The sequence below is a fragment of the Cottoperca gobio genome, chromosome 6, assembly GCF_900634415.1.
Source record: "Cottoperca gobio chromosome 6, fCotGob3.1, whole genome shotgun sequence".
Classification (NCBI taxonomy): domain Eukaryota; kingdom Metazoa; phylum Chordata; class Actinopteri; order Perciformes; family Bovichtidae; genus Cottoperca; species Cottoperca gobio.
The window spans coordinates 14,356,877-14,380,168 of NC_041360.1; the positions used below are offsets into that span (position 1 = coordinate 14,356,877).

The window sequence follows — 23,292 nt, forward strand, 5'->3', positions numbered from 1 at the left end:
GTCCTGGTACCTAACCAGTGTGCAGCTCTGTCTAAACAGCCATCCACGCTGTCGCTGAGTCTCCTATAGCTAAAGAAAGAAAAACAGGTCCAGTTTGTTTCAGCTGTTAATCCAGTCTGCTTGGTAAGCACAATCTGCACTGACTCTCCCTCTCTCCCCCTTTCACTCTGTTTTTCTATCTACCTCCCTCTCTACTTAACTCTGCTCTGGACTAGTTCAGCCCCACTCAGCGCAGCTCTGCCCTGTCCCCACAGCACAAGGCACACAGTGCGACTGAGAACAGCTGAGGCAGACAGCATAGTTAGAGTGAGAGAGAGAGAGGGAGAGAGAGAGAGAGAGAGAGAGAGAGAGAGAGAGAGAGAGAGAGAGAGAGAGAGAGAGAGAGAGAGGATTGAGAAAAGAAGAGAGTGCAGTAGTACGTGGGAAAGCGGGTGACAGAGAGCATAGGAAAAGAAGAAAGAAAACAGTGAAAGCAAAAGTAGTCGGAGAGGAAAGGTTACGGGAAGGCAGGAGGTTAGAAAGAGTATAAAAACTCAGCGGAACATGGAAATAGAACATTCTAAGAAAATTCATTCTTAGTAAATTACATTTGGTTTTTGTCATAGACTGTTAAATACAGTATTCTATTTGTTATCAGAATGTGCAGAGGAACACACACAAGTGCCCACAAGGTGTACAGTAAACTGAATCTGCATAAAATAAATCCAGTCACCACATACGACAATTTCTGTGTTTAAATTGAACTTTTTCTTCTTGCCTCACAGTTTTCCTTCCCTCTATCCTTCATCGTGTTCACATTTTTCCGATGCATTGCTACAGTTTTTATGCATTAAGCTTTGCAGGTATTAGGATTAGCCGCTAGCAATATTTTTTAAATCAGCTGAATCCCCTCTGTTGTTTCATTCTTGCACTGTTCCCATATCTGTTTCTTCTTTTTTTCTAAAGACTTGCATAATAGTGAAAGGTATCAATTTCACAGTGATTTATTTCCCAGAAGACCAGCTGTATCATAAAATAAATTATACATCATATATAATCTCACTTTTGCTCTAATGCTATAAATCATGAGAAATTAATGAGTGTGTTGTTAAAAGTCCACTGCTTTTAGTTTAATGTTATTTACTGTAACAGGAAATAATATCAGTGCTTCCATAATATAATGTTTTTCTCTGCAGGGTCAAGAAGCCAGACAGTGAGACTGCAAAGAGCCTCTACCAACTGCATGCTATTTAATGTAACTGGCTCCTTTGCAATGTAAAACATCAGCAATCTACTTTACCTGAGTCTGATGGATTAGTGGTGAAGTGATGTCACAGTGTTGTACCCTCTGGTTTACATGGAACAATCTGGACAACGGACAAATACATCTTGTCAGGTACATCTGTCTGCTGATGACGCCACTTAAATTTCAAAAATCACACGGGTGAACACAGAATTTCATAGAAAGACGTTATCTTTCTATGAACGTTAAGCTAAACAGTTTGTCTATGCTTCAAAGGGTAACAAATCTCATTCCAGGAAAAAAAACAAGAAGCGTTCTAGTACTGAGTAAAGCACGTCATTCCCAGGATGATGACACAAATATCGGGCTCTGACTTGAACAAGTGTAAAAACTCTTACACCATGCACAAATCTTTATGAAGAAAAATAAAATCTCTTCACTTACATTATATTGGTGAAAACCCCATATGTGTCTAACAAAAATAATCCACATTTTAGATAAATACAGTTTTCCAAAAGACATTAAAAGAACTAGATTAACAATCTTAAATAGTCAAGCATAAAGGCAGATTGATTGGGCTTTTCTGGCTACTCCATCTTAGTCTAAAGGGGAGTTCCCTGTCTATTCTCTTAAACCATCCCAAATGAGATGTCAATCTCACTCTAAACAGCAGACCCTCAGTGAGCTGATTCCTTCTCGTGGTGAATGATAATGACTTTAGTGGCAATGGTGTGGTTTAGACCTCTAACAGGCTGTATCCATCTGGATAAAGAGCCATCAGACAGTGGGAGGAGAGCTGAACTAATCCTGTAGTGAGTGGATGGGCCTCACGGTTATGCTAATATAAACTGGCGCTTGGAGGTTCCAGGGAGAACACTACAGGGAACAAGTGTCACGCCACAGCCTCTGCTTCCCAAACAGACTGGATTAGGGGCTGGAACAGACAGATCCTTTTCTTTGCTATTTGGGATTGGCAGTGTTGACGGACCAGTTCATTATTTCAAGGATCGTGTAACACAATCTGCCATAACTAAGGCGAGGCGGAGCGATCGTTTGAGGTGAATTAGGAGTGAATGGCCTACTTGAGAATGTTACCCCAAACATCAACTGACCATACTCCTTGCATGTTGATAACTGCCATGTGTCTTCATGTGTTTGTTGTTTAAGTGGATAACAACTAGCTCCTTGTACCATATGTCACATCACTAATGCCATCTATGTAAATTCTTAGTTGAAGTACTGTCCATCATGATTCTGTTTGATTCTTATCAAAAATGCATGCGAAGGCTTAAAAATTGGCAGTTTAATATTCCTGGCCCCCTCCTCAAAGAGAAAAAAGACGGTGGTGAGAATGTCCCAGTTACTGACATAAGGGAGGTATTTAGAGCTTCTAACTCAAGTGTTCTTCACTTCTCTCTGAACCCTCTCAATTCACATTATTCTAACTCGTCCAATTATATGCACTCCCCCCTAACTTTGCTCCAATTTAGCCTTGCTCTTAATTAACCCTTAAAACTTTAGTTTTTTTTTTTTTTTTAAATGGCCAAGAACCAAGATTTCTGTGTGTGTGTTACTTGGCAGATTCAACATTTTTGTCAGCTTTAAAGTCTTGCAAAATTGTTTTTGAATAACGTCTTCCTTTGCCTCTCACCTCTCAGCCTAGCTATGGTTAAAAAATACACTGAATAACATTGGTCTAATAAAAAAGAGGGACATGTCCTTGACTATGTGTGGGTTTTTACAAAGCCCATAGGGAGTTGTGTGTTTCAAGGAGAGTGTCCCTTTCTGAAGCACCGATTCAGCCTCATGGTCTAAACTCTTCTATTCACTAAGAAAGAGGGTCTAGAGTACTCTGACCATCTCAGAGTTCATCAGCTCCTATGTGCAAGTGCAGTAAGGACGGGGGTTTCTTTAAGTTGTGGAGAGGTATGGTATGTTAGGAAGTGGGGCTGATCAGGCCTGTGAAGGAGGATGGATCTGTCGATACCCATTGAAAGCTGGAGCCCCCCATCAGAGTTCACTCAGCCCTCCTTAAACAATACTCTCCTCACGTCACCACGCCTCCTGCCCACACAAGTACACCCCCAACCCTCAGATCTCCTCACACACAAGCTGCTTTCCTCCTTTGCCTCTCTCTGAGTATAACATCCCCCCACTCCACACCAGTACATACATTAACCCCCATCTGCTGCCATGTCTCTCCATCCCTCTACACCTATACCCAACACCGAAAAGCCTTTCCATCACTTTCTCCATTCCTCTGTTCATTCATCCTTTTCTCTGTTTCAACATCTCTGACCTCCACCGACTCACCACAAGTCTGGGAGCATAATCCCCTAAATGAAAGGATTTGGCTTTGCAAAATTGACCACAAGCCCAAAGACAAGCAAGTTAACCACATTTGCCGCCCACCTTCCCTTTACAATACCAGCCTGCATAGTTCATCCCTGCATCCACCCACCCAGCTGTAGTTAAGATTAGCTAAACAACGGGCAGCATTGAGTGACTGGAACAGGCAGCATGTGGCGAAAAAAGAGAAAGTGCATGAATAAAAACTACCAAGAGTAATATTACCGGTTCAAGTATGGAATAGCCTGTTAAGAATGGTGTAAAAAAAATGATTCGTTAAGGTATTCATGCTCCATCTGCCTTCAGTTTCTCCGAGTGGAATAAATTACCATACGAGAATTTAAATACCATTGTATGACATTTTATTCTCATGCCCCAGACAGGATGAGATATACGAAGCAGTGATGCAGTTTGCCCCACTGCCATGGATATTGGGTTGCTGCTCATGATATGCCTGACATATTGGCATTGTGGTTATTATTGGCATAAATCTATGCACACACACACACACACACACACACACACACACACACACACACACACACACACACACACACACACACAAACATGCAATGATGGAAGCCAGCTTGGTAGGACTTGGTATGAAGCAAAAAAGGAAGGCCTTTCTTCACCTTTCTTCAGCTACTGGGATTCAGTACTCTCCAACTTACCCTAGGGGCATCTGGGAGAGCGTATACAAGAAAAACACATCATGTCTTTCCACCCCTGAACACTAGTAGTACTATTTAGAACACTATTTGGGACAGAGTAAGACCGTATTTGAGTGTATATGTCATCGCTGTGATCCAACAAAAAGTGGAACACTCCTTTTCCACTCCAACTCTTTTATGTAAGCAGACTCATGAGAGTATGGCATAAATAGACAGAGTATGTTGTGCACTATTCATGACTGAATAAACCACATGCTGTTGGTGATTTACTCTTTCTTAATGAAAAATGGATGAAAAATACAATAAAAACCTCAGAGCTATGAATAAATGACTGAGAACAGTGCATTGTCTTAAATACCAAGGCAACCACACCCTCATTGTGACTACCAGAGGGTCCACTATGACAAAGATAAGATTGTGCATTTTGCCAGTTCATATCACGGAAAATACATTCTGTAAGAATATAACAATTTGATTTCATTCCAGACATCACTTTTCTAGAAGACAATACCAGTTTTCCACAGATGGGCATTAACACTAAGATGTCAAGACACAGCGTCTGCTTGGATGTGCTTCACTCTTTCACCAGCCACATGAATTTATCATCATCCATCAATATTTCAACCTTCAGGCTACCTGCTTCTCACCTCCATAGGGAACAACTAAAATACACAGTCTTTCTCTGACTCAAATGTAGCCACCCAATGATTACACGAACAAGGACAGGGGTCTTCAAGTCAGACATAATGGTGTATAAAATAAAACATCTTTTTACCATATGGAAAACAGTACAGACTAGCAGAGAGTAAAGTGTGTGATATATAAACGCAATATTACACTTGTGAGCAGAACATGTGATACCTAAAAGCCACAGTGTTAATGTAATGTGATAGTTTGTGTTTGCTTTCCTTCATGGAGGTTAGCTGCAGTATAGGCCATTGCCCCCGGAGCTGGAGTTTTGCTCAACATTTCAAAAGAGTGGACCCATTGCAGGATATCCTCTCTAAGCACTTTAAAGTTCTAAAGTTCAAACTTTTCTTAGATATATTAATGATATTTGGAGAGGTGTTCAACACCAAAACATTTCCACTTCCAAGTTTCTTGTTTAAGTTGTGCAGCACTACTTGGCAGACACATTTAATTTCCTGACAGTCTTCTCTATGCTTATAGGCTTCTGGAGTAGTTCCCTTTATGGCGATATGCTATCGTGGTGAATCAGCTCCCGTTCTAAACTCAATATGTGTCCCAACTGAGCTTTTTGTTATTCGGGGATACAAACCAGACGTACAGTACAGCTTAAGTCATGCACCATGTTTGCCTTAGCTATCTATTAATGCATCAACTGGAGAATAATATTAGTGCTATTGCTTCCTTATAAAGAAACCATCACACTTGCTCTATGATCCTGTAGGACTTTTACAATTATTCTTTTACAAACTATGTTTGGAAACGGTAAACTATTCCTCTTATTTAATTTCTTGTTGATGATTATCTGCACTGATCCCGGCTGTACACAAACATGCTTCCTTTCTACAAAAAATGCAAGCACAGTTTAGGGATATGCATGAATTTTTACATAACACAAAAGCAAGCCCTTTTTTTTTACAAATAAGAAAGTTTACAACTTATATACATGTGACACAATTCCACCTGAAACACAGTTTGCACTTTCTGGAAACCAGTTTTCTTATGTTTAGTCCATCATTAAATCCAACATCTGTCACATAAATTGTATATTTTACGAGGTTTATAAAACTGCTTCTGTTTTCCATATTTACTGTACAAAAGTAATAAATAACCTGAGAATAAAACACCTACGTTTGCAAAGCTGATGTGTCAAAGCAGAGTCTCGCTTTCCAGGGAAGGGGGAGTGGGTATAAAGTGAGAAATGAGAGTGCTGTGTGTGCGTGTGTGCGTGTGTGCGTGTGTGTAGCGGAGACAGACAAGCTGAAACTCATCACTGATGCTGTTTATTGACTCAGCTCAGGGGAGTGACAGCGGTCCAGACATCACACAGTTCACTTCTTTCACGCTATAACAAACTGAATTGACATGACCATATACTTCACTTTCTGTCTCTCTGTCACACTTCTGGTGGTTACCACAGTAAGCCCTATATAGCGTGCAGTGTGAGTAGGAAAAGGTTGGGAAAGAGAGAGAAAGAGAACCATAAAGCAGTAAACCATAGCCCAGCATGTAATGGTATACCTTCTGGAAGTAGACATAACTATAACTTCTTCTAAAGCAAACATATAACCGACTCAAACCTCTTTTTCCCCCTTGTTGCTGGCTGTGCCATTGGCGAAGTAGTTTTGCATGACACAGGAGAGGAGCTACTGTTTTATAAGTTTCAAAAAGTTCACATTTTCTGATACACTATAGGACAGAGGCATCTTTCCCGGCTTACCCATCTCTACCAACTCAAACGTAGTCTAGAAATAATAAGCAACATTGCAATATCTTCTAATCGTTTTACTCCACGAGGAACAAAAATGTGACTGTTAAAAAGGAGCTATTTTCAATCTCTGATTGTATTTTTGTTTTTACACACAAACAAGACAGCCAAACTATTGTCATGGTATGCTCATGATTATTGGGGGCTAAAGGTTAGACTTCATTAAAAACAAATACGAGAGACTTGGGATTACATCCCTGCTGAGTCTTTGATCAGAAATTAAGGGGTCAGCTAAGACTCTGTGTCACTGCAGGTTAAGCCTAACCTCTAAGCCTGTAACTCCAGCAGCCTGAAAACAATATCTCTCATCAGTGAAGTAAAACAAATCAACACAACTAAAGTTTTTCAAATCATCCTGCTAGATCTGTCAGAATAGCTGTCCCCCCCAATCAGCAGGACGACATCATTTGTCGGTTCCCTTCTAAAAAAAGACCCTAAAGGCCCTAAACGACTCCGAAACGCATTTTCTAATGACATAGAAGCTCTGGATGGCATTCATTTGGCCTTCAGCACCACTATAAGGAATCTTGGCGTCATCTTTGATCAGGATCTGTCTTTTAACTCCCACATAAAACTAATCTCAAGGACTGCCTTCTTTCAGCTACATAACATTGCAAAAATAAGACACATCCTGTGTCAAAATGATGCAGAACAACTAGTCCATGCATTTGTTACTTCAAGGCTGGATTACTGCAACTCATTGTTATCAGGTTGTCCCAAAAAGTCGCTTAAGACTCTTCAGTTGATCCAAAATGCAGCAGCACGTGTATTGACAAGAACAAGGAAACAGGATCATATTACTCCTGTATTAGCTGCTCTGCACTGGCTCCTGGTAAAATACAGAATATAATTCAAAATCCTTCTCCTGACTTACAAAGCAATTAATGGTCAGGCTCCAGCATATCTTAAAGATCTCATAGTACCTTATAAACCAACTAGAGCATTACGCTCCCAGACTGCAGGGTTACTTGTAGGTTCCTAGAGTCTCTAAGAGTACAATGGGAGCCAGAGCCTTCAGCTATCAAGCTCCTCTCCAGTGGAACCAGCTTCCAGTTTGTGTTCGAGAGGCAGACACCCTCTCCACATTTAAGAGTCAGGCTAAAGACTTTTCCTTTTTGATAAGCTTATAGTTAGGGCTGGCTCAGGTTTGCCTTGTTTCAGCCCCTAGTTATGCTGCTATAGGCTTAGACTGCTGGGGGACACACCCTGCTCTCCTCCTCTTCCTCTCTCCTCCCCTCCCTCTCTCTTCTTCTCCCTCTCGATCTGTATGCATTATGTAAATGTATGTTACTAACTCATCATCCGGGGCATCATCCCCGGAGTTTCTGTGTCTCATGTGGCAGGTTGCCACTGATAAAGTTTACGTCAGGATCAGGAATCGTGGCTGCGCCTGCTGCCCTGGTCCTGCTGGACACCAGGAAGCCTTTTTGACATTTTCCTGGATTCATCCAAACATTCTCTTTTTCAACACAACATCATTTCTGTCAAATGTTGTATTTGTACTATGTTGTTTATCCTGTGCAAACGACATCTATTGCACGTCTGTCCGTCCTGGGAGAGGGAACCCTCCTCAGTTGCTCTCCCTGAGGTTTCTTCCATTTTTCCCTCTTTAATTATGGGGTTTCTTTTAGGAAGTTTTTCCTTGTGCGATGCGAGGGTCTAAGGACAGAGGGTGTCGTATGCTGTACAGTCTGTAAAGCACACTGAGACAAATGTATAATTTGTGATATTGGGCTTAATAAATACATTTGATTTGATTTGATTTGATTTGTTCTTCCCAAAGACTATAAGTGTCCTTGTAAAGCTCCTTTGTGCATTTTAATCAAATTGCGTCGCTTGCAGCAACTGACCCCTGAATGTGCACATCAGCAGTGTCAGTTGAGCCCATAAACATTGTGTGTTCTGACATTTAACGATGGATTAACTGACCTTGTCAATAGCAGGGGAGTCTGGGGGAAGGAGGGGCTTGATCGATCGAAACCGGGGCGTCTCTTTTAATGGGGCTTCTGGTGTTAAGCTGAGGTCAAACAGAAGGGATCCATGAGCATCCATCCATCCACCTAGATTTATACCTTCAATCAGAACCTTGACTCTGACATAAACCCAATAATCCCCATTCAGCCTTGGACTGTTCTGCCCTGACTGAATACAATCTACCTACGCTAAATCACTGAGGGCCATCAAGGAAGAGAGGGGTGTAAAGGGAGGACAAAACATGGACAGAAACAAAACTGAAGCAAAACAATAAGGAAAAGGACCAGAGGATCCATCTGTGCCCTTAACGTTACCTGTGAGAAGCATCTGTCTCACGTCATTATGAGACCAAAGAAAGGTCTTATGTTTCAGCCCACATTGCCCAGTATAAAACAAAAGAAAACATCCTCTGGCTGATGTCTGCTGTCGCTCCTCACTTTCTTGTACACACCTCTGTGCTGCTGTGTTGTCTGTGTCTGTCTATTCTCCAGACAACTTCCAGCGTTCTGTAGCAACTTCCAGCGTTCACTTCGCCGATGCCCTAGGGAGGTTGATAAAACACCACCAATTCCACACTAATTAGTCAAGGGGAAATTGCACCTCATTTTGGTTATTGCCGGACACGTAGCAGAATTGTGACACAACATGTCTTTCATCCTGCCAAGTCAGCCCAGGTGTTGTCTTTACATTTACCATGGTACATTCCTATCTGCATTTTTTTCAAGAATACCGAAAAATGCTAACACTTTATAATAACCATCAAAAATAAAAGGTAAATTGATGGTTAATAAACTTTAACAGTTGTTTAACTGACACTAATTAACACTGTTTATTAATTATTAGTAATGCTATAATTTATGGTATTGTGACAGTTTATTGTTGCCCACATTCAAACATTTGATATATTATATTAAGTATTTGTTAACGGTTAAGAAATTGTTTGTAAAACATCTATAAACATTATGTACAAGATATTTAAAAGACTTTGTTATGGTAATAATGTATTTGTAAACCCTCTCTAAACATAATGGCTAACCCTCGAAAAATAATTATTAAAGTATATAAAATCAGTTATGATACAATATATAATTTTAAAACGAACTAATGATAAAATGACATAAATGATAGATTTACTAATAATAAGTAAACATTATAATCCCAATGTTTTTTAACAGTAAAATTATTATTAACTCAAGTTTAATTAACTACAATTCAATTCATATTTTTCACTAGAATGAATATTTTGAATTTGTTCAACTCCACCCTTCATTCCATCTCTGTCCGCCTATATTTGCCTGTATCCACAGGTATATCCACAGGTATGTCTTCAGACACTTGTGCTTTAACTTCTGCTGCAGTCTGCCAGGTGCAGCTATATACATTTAACAAGATCTTTAACATCCGTCTCGTAAATAATATTGTGGCAAGTAGCAATTAAGAAGCATGTTCCATTTGTATAATGCCTGACCACAATCAGAGCCCTGCAATGAGTGTGTCATTGAAGTAAACATTTCTTACAAACATGTTTTTAAGGGATTGATTTTCATGTCACATAAAAAGCATTTATCAAAATGAATGTCCTTGCAGACAAAAACAAGTCATCATGAAAGGACAGTGTGTTAAGTTTCACTTCTAAGTAGAAAGCCTGCATTCCTGTAAGTTAATACAGGGCACTCACTGACTACGAAGAGTGTCTAAACTAGGTAGGGAGAATCATGCAACCTGCAGAAAGAGAAGGGGGTATTATTGTATGACCCCCTTAGCTAAAGTATCAATAACTGCCTGGCTTGTCATGGTCGAGTGAGAAAGGCTGTTACCTGGAGGTAAGAGAGAAACAACACATATCCATCTCTCAATCTCTGATTGCAGCACTGATAGCAAGCACTCTACGCTGAAGCAATGCCAATATTGGGCAAGCAAACCTTGGGAGGTGCAAAGAGAAGTGCAGAAATCTTTAGAGAAGAGAAGCTTACAGCATCCTCTTTTGTGAAAATATGTGGGGGAAAATGGTCCAGCTGTCCAATTAAGTAGAAGCTCCAACCCAGAAACTCATGCCCAGGAAGGAACCCTTGGCCCTGCTTTCAGTACCCAGTGTATCACGCCACATTAGTCAGGCACCAGTCTCTGCCAAGTCATCAAACTCAACACAGCCACTGCTCTCCGAGTCTAAAATCTCATTTATCCACCCTTCCTTTCCGCAATCCATTTATCTCATCCTCATCCAAGCCTCATGTTATTCTGCTTGGATGCCTCATCACGGCTCCGATAGATGTGTAGTCTTAAGTGACCCACGGGTGATCGAAGATGAAGGCAACCACTGTTACAGTGAGCGGACACATTCTGGTAATCCTGTTGATTGCATAAAAACACAAACAAAGGAACTCAGAAAACCATCCCAACATGCACTAGTCATTGTATTTCTGCCTGTGCCCTTGGCCTCTATGTTCAATAGCTCTGCCCCATCAAACAGGGATAGAGTGCCCAACCTGCCATCTCCAATCATACCACAGTGTTCTGCATCTTTCATGTATCCGTCCAATTGGGAAACATTGAATAAATGCATCATTTTATTTTCATCATTATGGTGGATCCATTGAATATGAGTGTTGTAAACATGGGTTTAAATGATTGTTAATGAGGGCTTAGTTCTCTAATCTAGTTCTGTACAGCGTTCACTGTTACAAGTTTCCGCTACATACTGTAGGCATAAAGCCATCTGTATGTGAATAATCACAGCACTCTCTCCACTTTTAATGATATGTCTGCTTTTGGAGATGCATTACAAACTAGCCCAGTTCCAAACCTGCTACCACTACTGAATATTTGTCCTTGTTTGTTTGAAACAATTAAATTGAGTGGAAAAAGGACACATTGAGCTTCAACACTCTGAATATGCAACAAAGCATAATTGAGAACACAACGTTAGCTACATTGTTAAATTGAGTAATTAACCAAAACCTGCAGCAGTGTATTATCATGCTTGGCTTCCTCTCTCTGGTTTGTGGTCTTCCATGCTGCTGCATAATATATTGTGTTGGGCTGGAGTTTGCATTAAATGAAATCTCAAAAGTACAGCTCATGGGACACATGAGACCATATTACACCACAAAACAATAATAATGTTATGAACAAACACACTAGCTTATTCATGACTTATATTATGATGTGTAATATTTCCACAGCCTTCACATGAGGTTTCTATTCTTGTTCCTTTTTTCTTTACAAACACTGACTGACTTTTATTTGACTGGAAACTGAGGCATTAAGGAGCTTGTGGAGACATTAGTGACCTTTTGACTGCTGTCACTCACACCTGCTCAGAAAAGCTTATCATAACCCGGCCTCACCTCTTCACCCTGCACTCCATGGGGAGGAAGGTCAGAAATATGAGGGGGAGTAACGGGAATTAATGGCACACTTAGAGAGTCTTATTAAAACAAAGTGAAACTCACCTCAGGACATCAGGGTCATTATAACACTCTGCATGAACAGAGTTTATTACCTTCCCTTCCTAAACAAGATAGAGGGGAATGAAATACACCTCATGCTCTGTTTTCTAACATGTCTACTTAAGGGACCCCTGTCACACAGGTCGATACATTTTATCATTTCACCATGTCATATTACCAGGTAATTGCTCTGATAGGTCTTTCAGGATTTACTGTTTTGCTAAACGATCATGCTTTTTGTTCACTGGTGCCATGTGCATTGGACAACAATGATGGGAAACATTGTGTTAATGCAGTAGTCTCAATAACATGAATAAGTGAGTGTATCTTTTTATCCATCTCAAGTCTTATGGAGAGGAAATAGAGAATGTTCTCATTTAAATGTATTAAATCTTACATTATTTGTAGACAAATTACAGAGTTTTCCCCAAATAACGCTGGTGAGATTATTCGCTTTAACCGACAGCAGTTAGAAAACTAGTGTATCGATCACCTCATCACAAGAGCTGGTTCAGGAGTTCATGAGTGGGAGGACCTCTGTGTTGTGTTCTGGCAACAGCAGTCCACTTCATAACCTTTTCAGCTACATTATGCAGCTAAAGCAGCAAGCTGCACACTGCTTTTTTGCAGAGCTGTAAGACCCGGTTAGAGAAGAAAATAAATGATGATGATCTCTAAAAGTAATGAGTAAAGCTAAAGAAAATTAACTTCCCTCAAAGTCCCCGCTAATGTCAATCTCTAAGATAAACCAGTTGGATGACACTTTAATGTCTAATTTCCAGGAGCCATTCTACAGTAAAAGCAGATAAGAGTGATAACAGAGAAGCAGTAGATAATGTGTTAATGAGTGCAACAGACACGTCGATTCATCATGTCTTGATTAGTCTTACCTTCATTAACTTTATCTTAATAATGCTCCGCTAAAATTAATGACTCATTTAGCTAATTAGGATATCTGCTTGGGTATAGTTCTGTGTCTTGGAGCGAGTTTATCAAATTGCAAATAAAATCGTTTAAGTTAATTTAATAAGGCTTTGTCCTTCAGTGACATAGGCTGACTTTAATTCAGAACAGCAGTCGAACCACAGAGGGTTTCACTCACCCAGTTTTCCTGGAATGTATGTTTGGTGAGTGTGTGTGTGTGTGTGTGTGTGTGTGTGAGAGAGAGAGAGAGCACGCGCAGGCATGTCTACATGTGTCAGTGAATGTGTCCACCAAGGCTGCGATGGGGGTGTGATAGGTAATATGGAGGAACATGCCCAGATCCCCTGTTCCTCCACGCTGCCTGCACCTAGAGAAAAGGGTAAATCTGATACTTTGTCACAGTTTGCAAACAGTAGCGTCCGGTGAGGCAGAGGGGTTCACCTTATGGGTCAGCTAGCATGAACTAGCGGAGCACCCATCTGTGTCAGCAACAGGAGGGGGTATGGGTGGGGAGGATGGTGTGTGATGAAAAGAGGTGAATTCTGATGGAGATGGAGAAAGGATTAGGGAATTTAAAAAAATAGGAAATAATATTAAAGAATGAGAGATGAAGAGGATAGATGGGGAAGTGAAGGAGAAGCAGATGGAGGTTCAAGACAAAATACACTGCAGGAGCTCTGAGCAAACCCAAGCACAGTTAATGCAGTGAACAAATACCTTACTGCATATTGCACAAGCACATGTTTGCACTAAAGATGAAAGGCTGCTGTAATAGAGAATTATGTTGCTCACAATTTGAGGCAGATCCATTAGTTGGGGAGTGACTTGAAGGAAATCTGAGCCGGTGTGAAGGGGGTAGTTTTTCTAAGATAACCTTGGAGATAATAACTGACAGTGGGTCAGAGATTTAGACACAGTTAAGATACATTATTACATTGATGTGAGCTAAAAGGAGTATTGTGTTTCAAAAATAACAAATCAGTACAATATCACAGGAAAAACACCTGTGATCTATTTAGATTGCAAAAATAGTCAAATGATTTAAGGACATTCATGTCTGGTGTCTGCACATACTGACTGCTTTGTTTTGAAGAGAATCCAAGACCAACTAGCAGGATCCGCATGAGTTTTTAAATCTGAGCAATGCTGGTTCCCTAAAATGTGTATAAATACATATGTTATGCTTATTTCCGTCGCTGGCTCTCTCGGTGGTGTCCAGATAATGATGTGGGCTTCGTAGACAATTGGCGGACTTTCTGGGGAAAACCTGGTCTGATTAGGAGTGACGGCATCCATCCTACTTTGGCTGGAGCAGATCTCATATCCAATAATATTACAAAGTTTATTAGTGGACCTAATCCATGAGTTGAGACCAGGACAAAGAGTTGCAGTCTTACACACTTCTCTGTGCTTCTTTCCGGGCAGTCACCCACTCAAATCCCCATAGTGACTGTGTCTGCCCCACGACCACTGAAACTAATCAAGTCTATGGTTAACAGAAGAGGAGTTATACATGAAAACCTAATTAAAATAAACACCACCGCTGCAAAAGTGCAACTAAATCGAAAAATGAAATGTGGGCTCTTAAACATCAGATCTTTATCAACGAAAGCTGGATTGGTAAATGATTTAATATCAGATAATAAGATTTATTTATTTTGTCTCACTGAAACCTGGCTGAGACATGAAGAATATGTCAGTCTAAATGAATCCACTCCACCTGGTCATATTAATACTCACATTCGGTTGCGGCCATATTTGACTCAAACCTCTTGATCAATCCTAAGCCTAAACTAAACTATAACTCTTTTGAAAGCCTTGTTCTTACGCTCTCAAACCCAACATGGAAAACAATAAAGCCAGTTTTATTTGTTACTGTGTACCGCCCTCCTGGTCCGTATTCTGAATTTCTATCTGAATTCTCAGAATTTGTATCAAGTTTAGTCATTAAAACAGATAAAGTAATTATTGTAGGTGACTTTAATATTCATGTGGATGTTGATAGTGACAGCCTTAATAATGTATTTATCTCAATATTAGATTCAATTGGGTTCAATCAAAATGTACATGAACCAACTCACTGTTTAAACCACACTCTGGACCTTGTTCTGGGATATGGTGTTGAAATTGAAAGTTTATCAGTGTGTCCACATAATCCTCTTTTATCAGACCATTTTTTAATAACTTTTGAAGTCCTGTTACTGGACCACAAGGCAGTAGGCAAAATATCCTACGCTCGATGTTTTTCTGAAAGTGCTGTGACTAAATTTAAGGAAGTGATTCCATCAGCACTTGATTCAATACCAGGACTCAATATCAATATAATGGAGGACTCCAATGCTAACTTTAGTCCCTCCCAAATTAATCATCTTGTTGATAGCGCTGCAGCCTCACTGCGAATAACACTCGACTCTGTCGCTCCTCTAAAGAAGAAGATCATAAAACATAAAAAGAAAGCTCCATGGCTTAATTTACAAATCCGCAAACTAAAACAAAAGTCGAGAAATCTTGAAAGTAAATGGCGTTCCACTAAATTGGAAGAATCTCGTTTAGTCTTAAAAGGTATAAGAAGGCTCTCCATAATGCCAGAGCAGCTTATTACTCTTCCTTAATAGAAGAAAATAAGAACAACCCCAGGTTTCTTTTCAGCACTGTAGCCAGGCTGACAGAGAGTCACAGCTCTACAGAGCCTTCTATTCCTATATCTCTCAGTAGTGACGACTTCATGAGCTTCTTTAACAATAAAATTATAATTATTAGAGACAAAATTAATCTCCCCCTGACCCTGAACTAAACTGCTTAAAGAAGTTTTACCCTTAATTAACACCTTGTTATTAAATATGATCAACCTGTCTCTATTATCTGGCTACGTACCACGATCCTTTAAAGTAGCTGTAATAAAACCACTTCTTAAAAAGCCTAGTCTTGATCCAGAGGTTTTAGCCAACTATAGGCCGATATCTAACCTTCCCTTTCTCGCTAAAATCCTTGAGAAAGCAGTTGCAAAACAGTTATGTGATTTTTTACATAATAATAGTTTATTTGAGGTTTTTCAATCTGGATTTAGAGTTCATCATAGCACAGAGACGGCACTGGTGAAAGTTACCAATGACCTTCTAATGGCATCAGACAAAGGACTTGTCTCTGTTCTTGTCTTGTTAGACCTCAGTGCTGCTTTCGACACTGTTGATCATGACATTCTACTACAGAGACTGGAACATTGTGTTGGCATAAAAGGAACCGCACTAAGCTGGTTCAAGTCCTATTTATCTGAGCGATCTCAATTTGTACTTATTAACGATAAATCCTCCATGACAGCCAAAGTCAGTCTTGGAGTTCCGCAGGATTCTGTACTTGGACCGCTTCTATTCACCTTATATATGCTTCCTTTGGGCAATATTATAAGGAACCACTATATAAACTTTCATTGTTATGTGGATGATACCCAATTATATCTATCAATTAAACCAGATGAAACCAATCAATTGGCTAAACTTCAAGCATGCCTTAAGGACATAAAAACTTGGATGTCTAGCAACTTTTTGATGTTAAATACAGACAAAACTGAAGTTATTATACTTGGCCCTAAACGCCTCCGAAACGCATTTTCTAATGACATAGAAGCTCCTGTATTAGCTGCTCTGCACTGGCTCCCGGTAAAATACAGAATAGAATTCAAAATCCTTCTCCTGACTTACAAAGCAATTAATGGTCAGGCTCCAGCATATCTTAAAGATCTCATAGTACCTTATAAACCAACTAGAGCATTACGCTCCCAGACTGCAGGGTTACTTGTGGTTCCTAGAGTCTCTAAGAGTACAATGGGAGCCAGAGCCTTCAGCTATCAAGCTCCTCTCCAGTGGAACCAGCTTCCAGTTTGTGTTCGAGAGGCAGACACACTCTCCACATTTAAGAGTAGGCTAAAGACTTTCCTTTTTGATAAAGCTTATAGTTACGGCTGGCTCAGGTTTGCCCTGGATCAGCCCCTAGTTATGCTGCTATAGGCTTAGACTGCCGGGGGACACCTCCCTGCTCTCTTCCTTCTCTTCCTCTCTCCTCCCCTCCCTCTCTTCTTCTCCCTCTCTATCTGTATGCATTTATGTAAATGTATGTTACTAACTCATCATCCGGGGCATCATCCCCGGAGTTTCTGTGTCTCATGTGGCAGGTTGCCACTGATAAAGTTTACGTCAGGATCAGGAATCGTGGCTGCGCCTGCTGCCCTGGTCCTGCTGGACACCGGGAAGCCTTTTTGACATTTTCCTGGATTCATCCATACTTTCTCTTTTTTTCAACACAACATAATTTCTGTCAAAAGTTGTATTTGTACTATGTTGTTTATCCTGTACATACGACATCTATTGCACGTCTGTCCGTCCTGGGAGAGGGATCCCTCCTCAGTTGCTCTCCCTGAGGTTTCTTCCATTTTTCCCTCTTTAATTATGGGGTTTCTTTTAGGAAGTTTTTCCTTGTGCGATGCGAGGGTCTAAGGACAGAGGGTGTCGTAACCTGTACAGTCTGTAAAGCACACTGAGACAAATGTATAATTTGTGATATTGGGCTATACAAATACATTTGATTTGATTTGATTTGATTTGATTTGATTTATTTGCTGCCATACCACAGTATTATCTTCACTATCAAGAAATTAGCCATCATAGTGCAACATGCCTTACCAGTTTTCTTCTCAACGAATCACGTGGCCGCAGTCTCAGCGTTTAGTCAGTCCCACAATGGCACAGCGAAAGCATTAGATCAGTTTTTCTTAATTTTTTTATGGAAAATATCGACAACTGTGATATTTTCAGAGAGGCTGTCTACTATAGCAGTAATATGTTCATACAAAGCAACTGTATTAAAGTTCCTTAGAACAGATAAAGAGAAAACTTACATACAAACATTGTTATATGATTTGCCTACATATTCCAGCAAGAATATGTCACCTTTAAATCTGTGTTGTCATATTTCTATTTATCTATTTAGGGGGTATTATAAGTACCACTTGCCACATTCCTCAGTATTCCTCAAATTACATTTGGATAATTTTCCATTCTCTGGAAATGGTTAAATTACTGTTTGTTCCAACAAAAAAAACATTGCACAAAAATAGATATAGTAGGTACAGTATCTCTTCCCAAAGTTCTTTCTTTAGGAATGAATTTGTATAGCTCTTTTATAAACTACCAAGCAGACTAATGACAGATGACTGATTCTGTCTGGATCCTTAACAAAGACTCTCTGGTGAGAGAAATGTTTAACCGCCAACAAACATTCAAAAGAAAAGCCTGTTTCATAATGAAACCATAACAGCCACTCAGGATATGCTGTTCATGCCACTGGCAGACTGTGGTGGGAGTAAACTAGTAGCACATTTCTTTTGAGCTATCTTAAGGTTCAATTAGCCCTCTGCTCGCTGACCCTAACACTGTGTGTGAAGAGGGTGGTAATGAAAGGAAATAGCATAAGTGACTCCATGCTTTCTGCTACCCTACATGATGACAATAGATGATGAGGGCTGCGGCTACATTTCCACAGAAGGTGTTTCACAGCACCAGTATCAATATACTGCTATATTATTATAAAATGGAGTTATTCAGACTCTGATCTTTAAACTTTCCTTTAACCATGTCACAGTGGGATGAGAGCAATTTTAAAGAACAACATAACTTCCCTGAACTAATTTCTCTCAGTCCTTTCCAAGCTTGTAAAAGCAGAATCTGTTTTGTCTTGCTGGAGATGTGTTTTTGGATACTTCATAATCAAACAGCTCATTTTTCTTAGAAACTATTCACGCTCTAGGGGATCTGGTTGAGCAGTAGGAGAAGAGTTATGCCAGCCCTTCTTAATCTCGCCTCCATGTGGTAACGGTCAGCTACACTTAATGAGAGGTATTCTGTTGCATTGTGCTCAGCAAAACACAAAAACACACGTGCATGGTTCTGGCTTTGCAACAGCTGACCCTGTGAGGGGAACATGTTAGACTGATTGTCAGGAGACAATGCATTTTCAGACGAAATATAATGTCTTAACAGAGATTCAGAACTTTGTGTATCCCAGAAAAACGTGGGACACCGATCATGACATTAGCTCTGTTTGTGTTTTTGTTTTTTCTCTTTCATTCTAGCTGTTAGGTAATAATTATGTGAAAGATAAGGAGTGGTCTTGTTGAGGAGAGTAATCTGTTCTCCCTCTCTCTCCTGAGACAGGGCAGCTGTGCACTATCTATCTATATCTGCTGGTCTGTGCATACGTGTGTGTGTGTGTGTGTGTGTGTGTGTGTGTGTGTGTGTGTGTGTGTGTGTGTGTGTGTGTGTGCGTGTACGTGTGTGTGTGTGTGTTACAGTATTTGGAGCAGCCTGAGCTACTGTCAGCACCTTTAACTAGTCCCCACAGTGCAGCCTGGCAGTAAATAAGATTTCACGCCTTTCAGCCCTTACTTAAGAGAACACATCCCTGTACATAGCTTTTAATAACAGACTTCAAGAGTACCACACCATTTAATTTACACATGTTGTGTGCCGCACTCTGTGGTACATTTAATTTTGCTGACTAACTTGTGACAGCATACATCATCACAATGCACCCCAAGGGATGATTTTAATCATTTTTGCCATGACAGAGCATGCATTATGTGTCTCAGGTATTTAGGAGCTTGGGTTACTTTTCCCCTGATGGTTGGGTAACGATACACTGCACTGAGTCATGTTAGGGGTTATTTAATGCATCATCAGGTTACAGAAGCAGAATATCTGATAAAAGAACCTCAGTCAGTAAAGGTATACAGTAGGTGTGGGGTACACTTGCAGGTTTGTGTATGTGTGTGTGGGAGTGTGCGTGGGGTAGAAATGGTCAACAACTTGCGCAAACAAAAACTAAAGTATGCGTTCATTTGATCAGCAGTCATTACCTGTATCCTATGTAGTTAAACATGTAATAGCTGATGGAATTATTATTTATTTTACTTTTAAAATTAATACTTCAACTTTAAAATATTTCCCAGAAACCTGCAAAACAAATGATAAGTGAAATACGAAAATCCCTGTCTAACTGCAGACCACTATGGTAATTATGAGGCTCTACAGACTCCATAAAAGCTCTGACTTTATTACTGAACACTTCATAATTCCCTAAACTCGGCTGCTATCATAAATCAAACACAAGCACACACACAGAGTTGCTGTCCTAATTAAAAATACTAATGTGATGTACACGAAGAAAAAAACACCAGGTTGTGTTATGAGATCACATGGCATGCCCCTGGTTCTGTCTCCATATTTGTTACTCAGCCCAACAACACTAACAAACTGTATTAAAGAGTCATTTTATTGTCATGACAAAAGATGCGATCACTGAACTCCTTACCCTGACAGCATGATATCAGCGATGATAAGACAACAGACCTCTCTAAGGATAACCATAAACAACTATCCTGTCTCCTACCTAAGAAAGACATACCAAAATGAATGTAATAATACAGGAAGAATGCTGTGGAAACAAACAAAAGGGTGTACACTTACAATTATTAATCCAGATGGATGTTTGTATAGAGTTCCGTGTATCTGAAAGAGTGTGTATGAGAGCGAGCGCCTTTGGGTGCATGAGAGAGAGAGAGAGCCTGTGGATGAGTGTGGATTGAGTCCAGCCTTGTAGTAGTGTTGGGGGTTGGAGTAACAGCAGATGAGTTTAGGTGGGCAGTAATATCAGTCCTCGCTACATCACTACCATCTGCCAACCACTGATCATTAGCATCTCTATTTCTCCATCTCTCTCTCTCTCTCTCTCTCTCCCTATGTCTTTCAAACATAAGCACAGTTGTGCACATACACACACAGTTCCTTCAGTTCCTTAGTTACTGGTCTGATGTGAAAAATCATGTTGGTGTGTATGAGTGGTGATGTGTCTCACAGAACCACCTGGGAGGTGACGTCAGACACTCTCATGGGAGGACAGGGGCTGGCAATGGACATGCCTGCCTGCTGCCTGCTGCCTGCCTCTGTGGGGAACCTGGGAGTGTGCAGTATTTGGCAAAGAGTGAGAGCATGATAGGGAAAGCCAGGTACGCAGGTACACAGAGTGAATGAAGAGTGTGGGTGGGGGAACACAGATGTGAATGGCTCCCTACGGGAAAAGGACGTGCGCAGAGATCCAGCCAACGTAGAAACACTCATCCGTGACTCATTCATGCAGACTGTGTGACTGAGTGTGTGTTCCAGATGCCACAGACACATAAAAAGGCTACAATATGTAGAGCCGATGGTTCCCAAATGACAAAGATTTACTACTCTCCAAAGTGCTGTACACCGTAGAACACTCTGCCTGGTAACCATTGAGAATATTTCAGCAGAGCAGCAAATATTTCCTTTGCAACAGTCAAGTTTATGACTTCATAAGACCCCTTTACTATATGTCCTCATTCAGAAAACACACACATATCAACATATCAATGAGTATTAATTTGGAGCTATATGTCATCACATTGAATTAATGCAGTTTACTGTCAGAGCCTATTAACAAGATAGCCACTGAACCTAGACCACAATCCATTTAGCCTGCAGCTTCCATAAAAACACAGAGAGAAGCACATCAACACACACTGTCACCACCATGCAGCAGTGGAACAGCCACATGCACTGTTTCTTTCAGCCCATACGCATTTCCCTATATGTGTGCTTCTGTACATTAATCCATGATTGTGTATGTTAATCATCAAGCAGCTCTATGTGCAAATGCTAGTAAATGCAACAACAAAAAACTCTTTCAAGATATCCCTGCTGGATTTGACTACATTCAGGGCCAACACAGCTGAAACTAACAAATGGTGCAAGTGTGTCGCTGCAAGTAAAAAGCTTGAAAATTACATCAAATAATTTGAAGGCTTATGAAATGCCAAATACTGAAAACTATAATATTACGATGAGACAAGATTTCACAACTCTGGAAAGCTATCACCGCAGCAGTTATTGTCTTCTTTGTCTCGACGGTTGATATGTAAGTAGAGCTACTCTGGTTATAAGCTACAGTGCATTTGACCTGGATGTACACACACACATTTGATCACATTGAGACAACCTTTTTGGTGGATGAGCTTATGTTTCTTTAAAGGGCAATTCATATCTCTGCCCCTGCTGTGCCAACATGGTAGTCTTATTGAAATGAATAAGAAAGCAACCTTTGTTTGATGCATTACTACTGTTGGTCTGAACACAGTTTTACTTCTCAAAGTACAGCGATGTTTAGCTCACACTACCAAGGTCATACTGAGCACACCTAAATGGCAGTGAGACACTTGACAGCATGTCAATAATGTCAACTCAGGAAAGGGTTTAGCCAATCAATAGTGAGGACACCAAGCCACAAGCTTTCACCGAGTAAAGACACAGAGTCAGATCTGTTTTCAACTCTCAACAGCTCGTAATGGAGCACACAGTAATGAATCTGATGCAAGAGATGCTTTCTTAACCATAAACTCTTTTTACATACATGTATGCCTTTCACTCAGAGGATTTGTGAGTAGAGAGCACCCATTTCAAATACTACGCCGTCAGCACAATGGTGAAGTCCCAATAAATACATACAACCACATACACACACACAAGGCATTCGTGTGTGGCTGCTATTGATATCGTTCAGAAAAGTGGGTATTTGGTTCTCAAATAGGCAATTACAGAGACCACAGGAACCAATACAGACTTGGCACATTGTGCGTTAGTAACTGTTTAAATTTTAATTCTTGACAATATTATTATTATTATTTTACCACAGAAATGTTTTCACTACATGATCAATAGCTCCATTATGTTCCCCTAAAGAGTGTTTTAAATGATTGATCAAATGTTGAACATCTGCAGTAGTAATTTAGTTCTTCCAGATACATTTTTCAATGAAGTGTCCGTGTGTGTGTGTGTGTGTGTGTGTGTGTGTGTGTGTGTGTGTGTGTGTGTGTGTGTGTGTGTGTGTGTGTGTATGTGTGTGTGTAAGGGTTGAAGCTGAAGTGGGTGTCTGTCCTGGTCCCTGTCCCAGGCTGTGCTCACCAGGGTCGTAAAGTTATCCAGTGTCACCACAGGACTATTGGATGGCTGTCAGCACGCTAAATTAAAAACCACAAGCATGCAGCGTTTAATTTCTGTGTTTTTACCCCTAACGGAGTGGGACTGCCTGCCGCCGCGGTGCTGAGAAGTGTGTGTGTGTGTGAGTGTGTGTGCGGATAGATGCACGCATGTGTGTGCGTTACCTTAACAAAGCCCCTCT

The 23,292-nt window shown here is 40.4% G+C and overlaps 1 protein-coding gene across 2 annotated transcripts in view; it reads right to left on the bottom strand.

Moving 5' to 3' along the window:
* Positions 1-20,697, bottom strand: part of sema3ab (sema domain, immunoglobulin domain (Ig), short basic domain, secreted, (semaphorin) 3Ab) — a 45,429-nt gene extending 24,732 nt beyond the window's left edge. The window contains exons 1-2 of one of the 2 annotated variants that reach the window (XM_029433849.1): positions 20,562-20,697; positions 1,280-1,346 (exon numbers count right to left, since the gene is read on the bottom strand). The gene's annotated coding sequence lies outside the window, so the exon portion shown is untranslated. The remainder of the gene's footprint in view (positions 1-1,279; positions 1,347-20,561) is intronic. The other variant, XM_029433850.1, reaches the window with a different exon arrangement.
* Between the last annotated feature and the right edge of the window lie 2,595 nt (positions 20,698-23,292).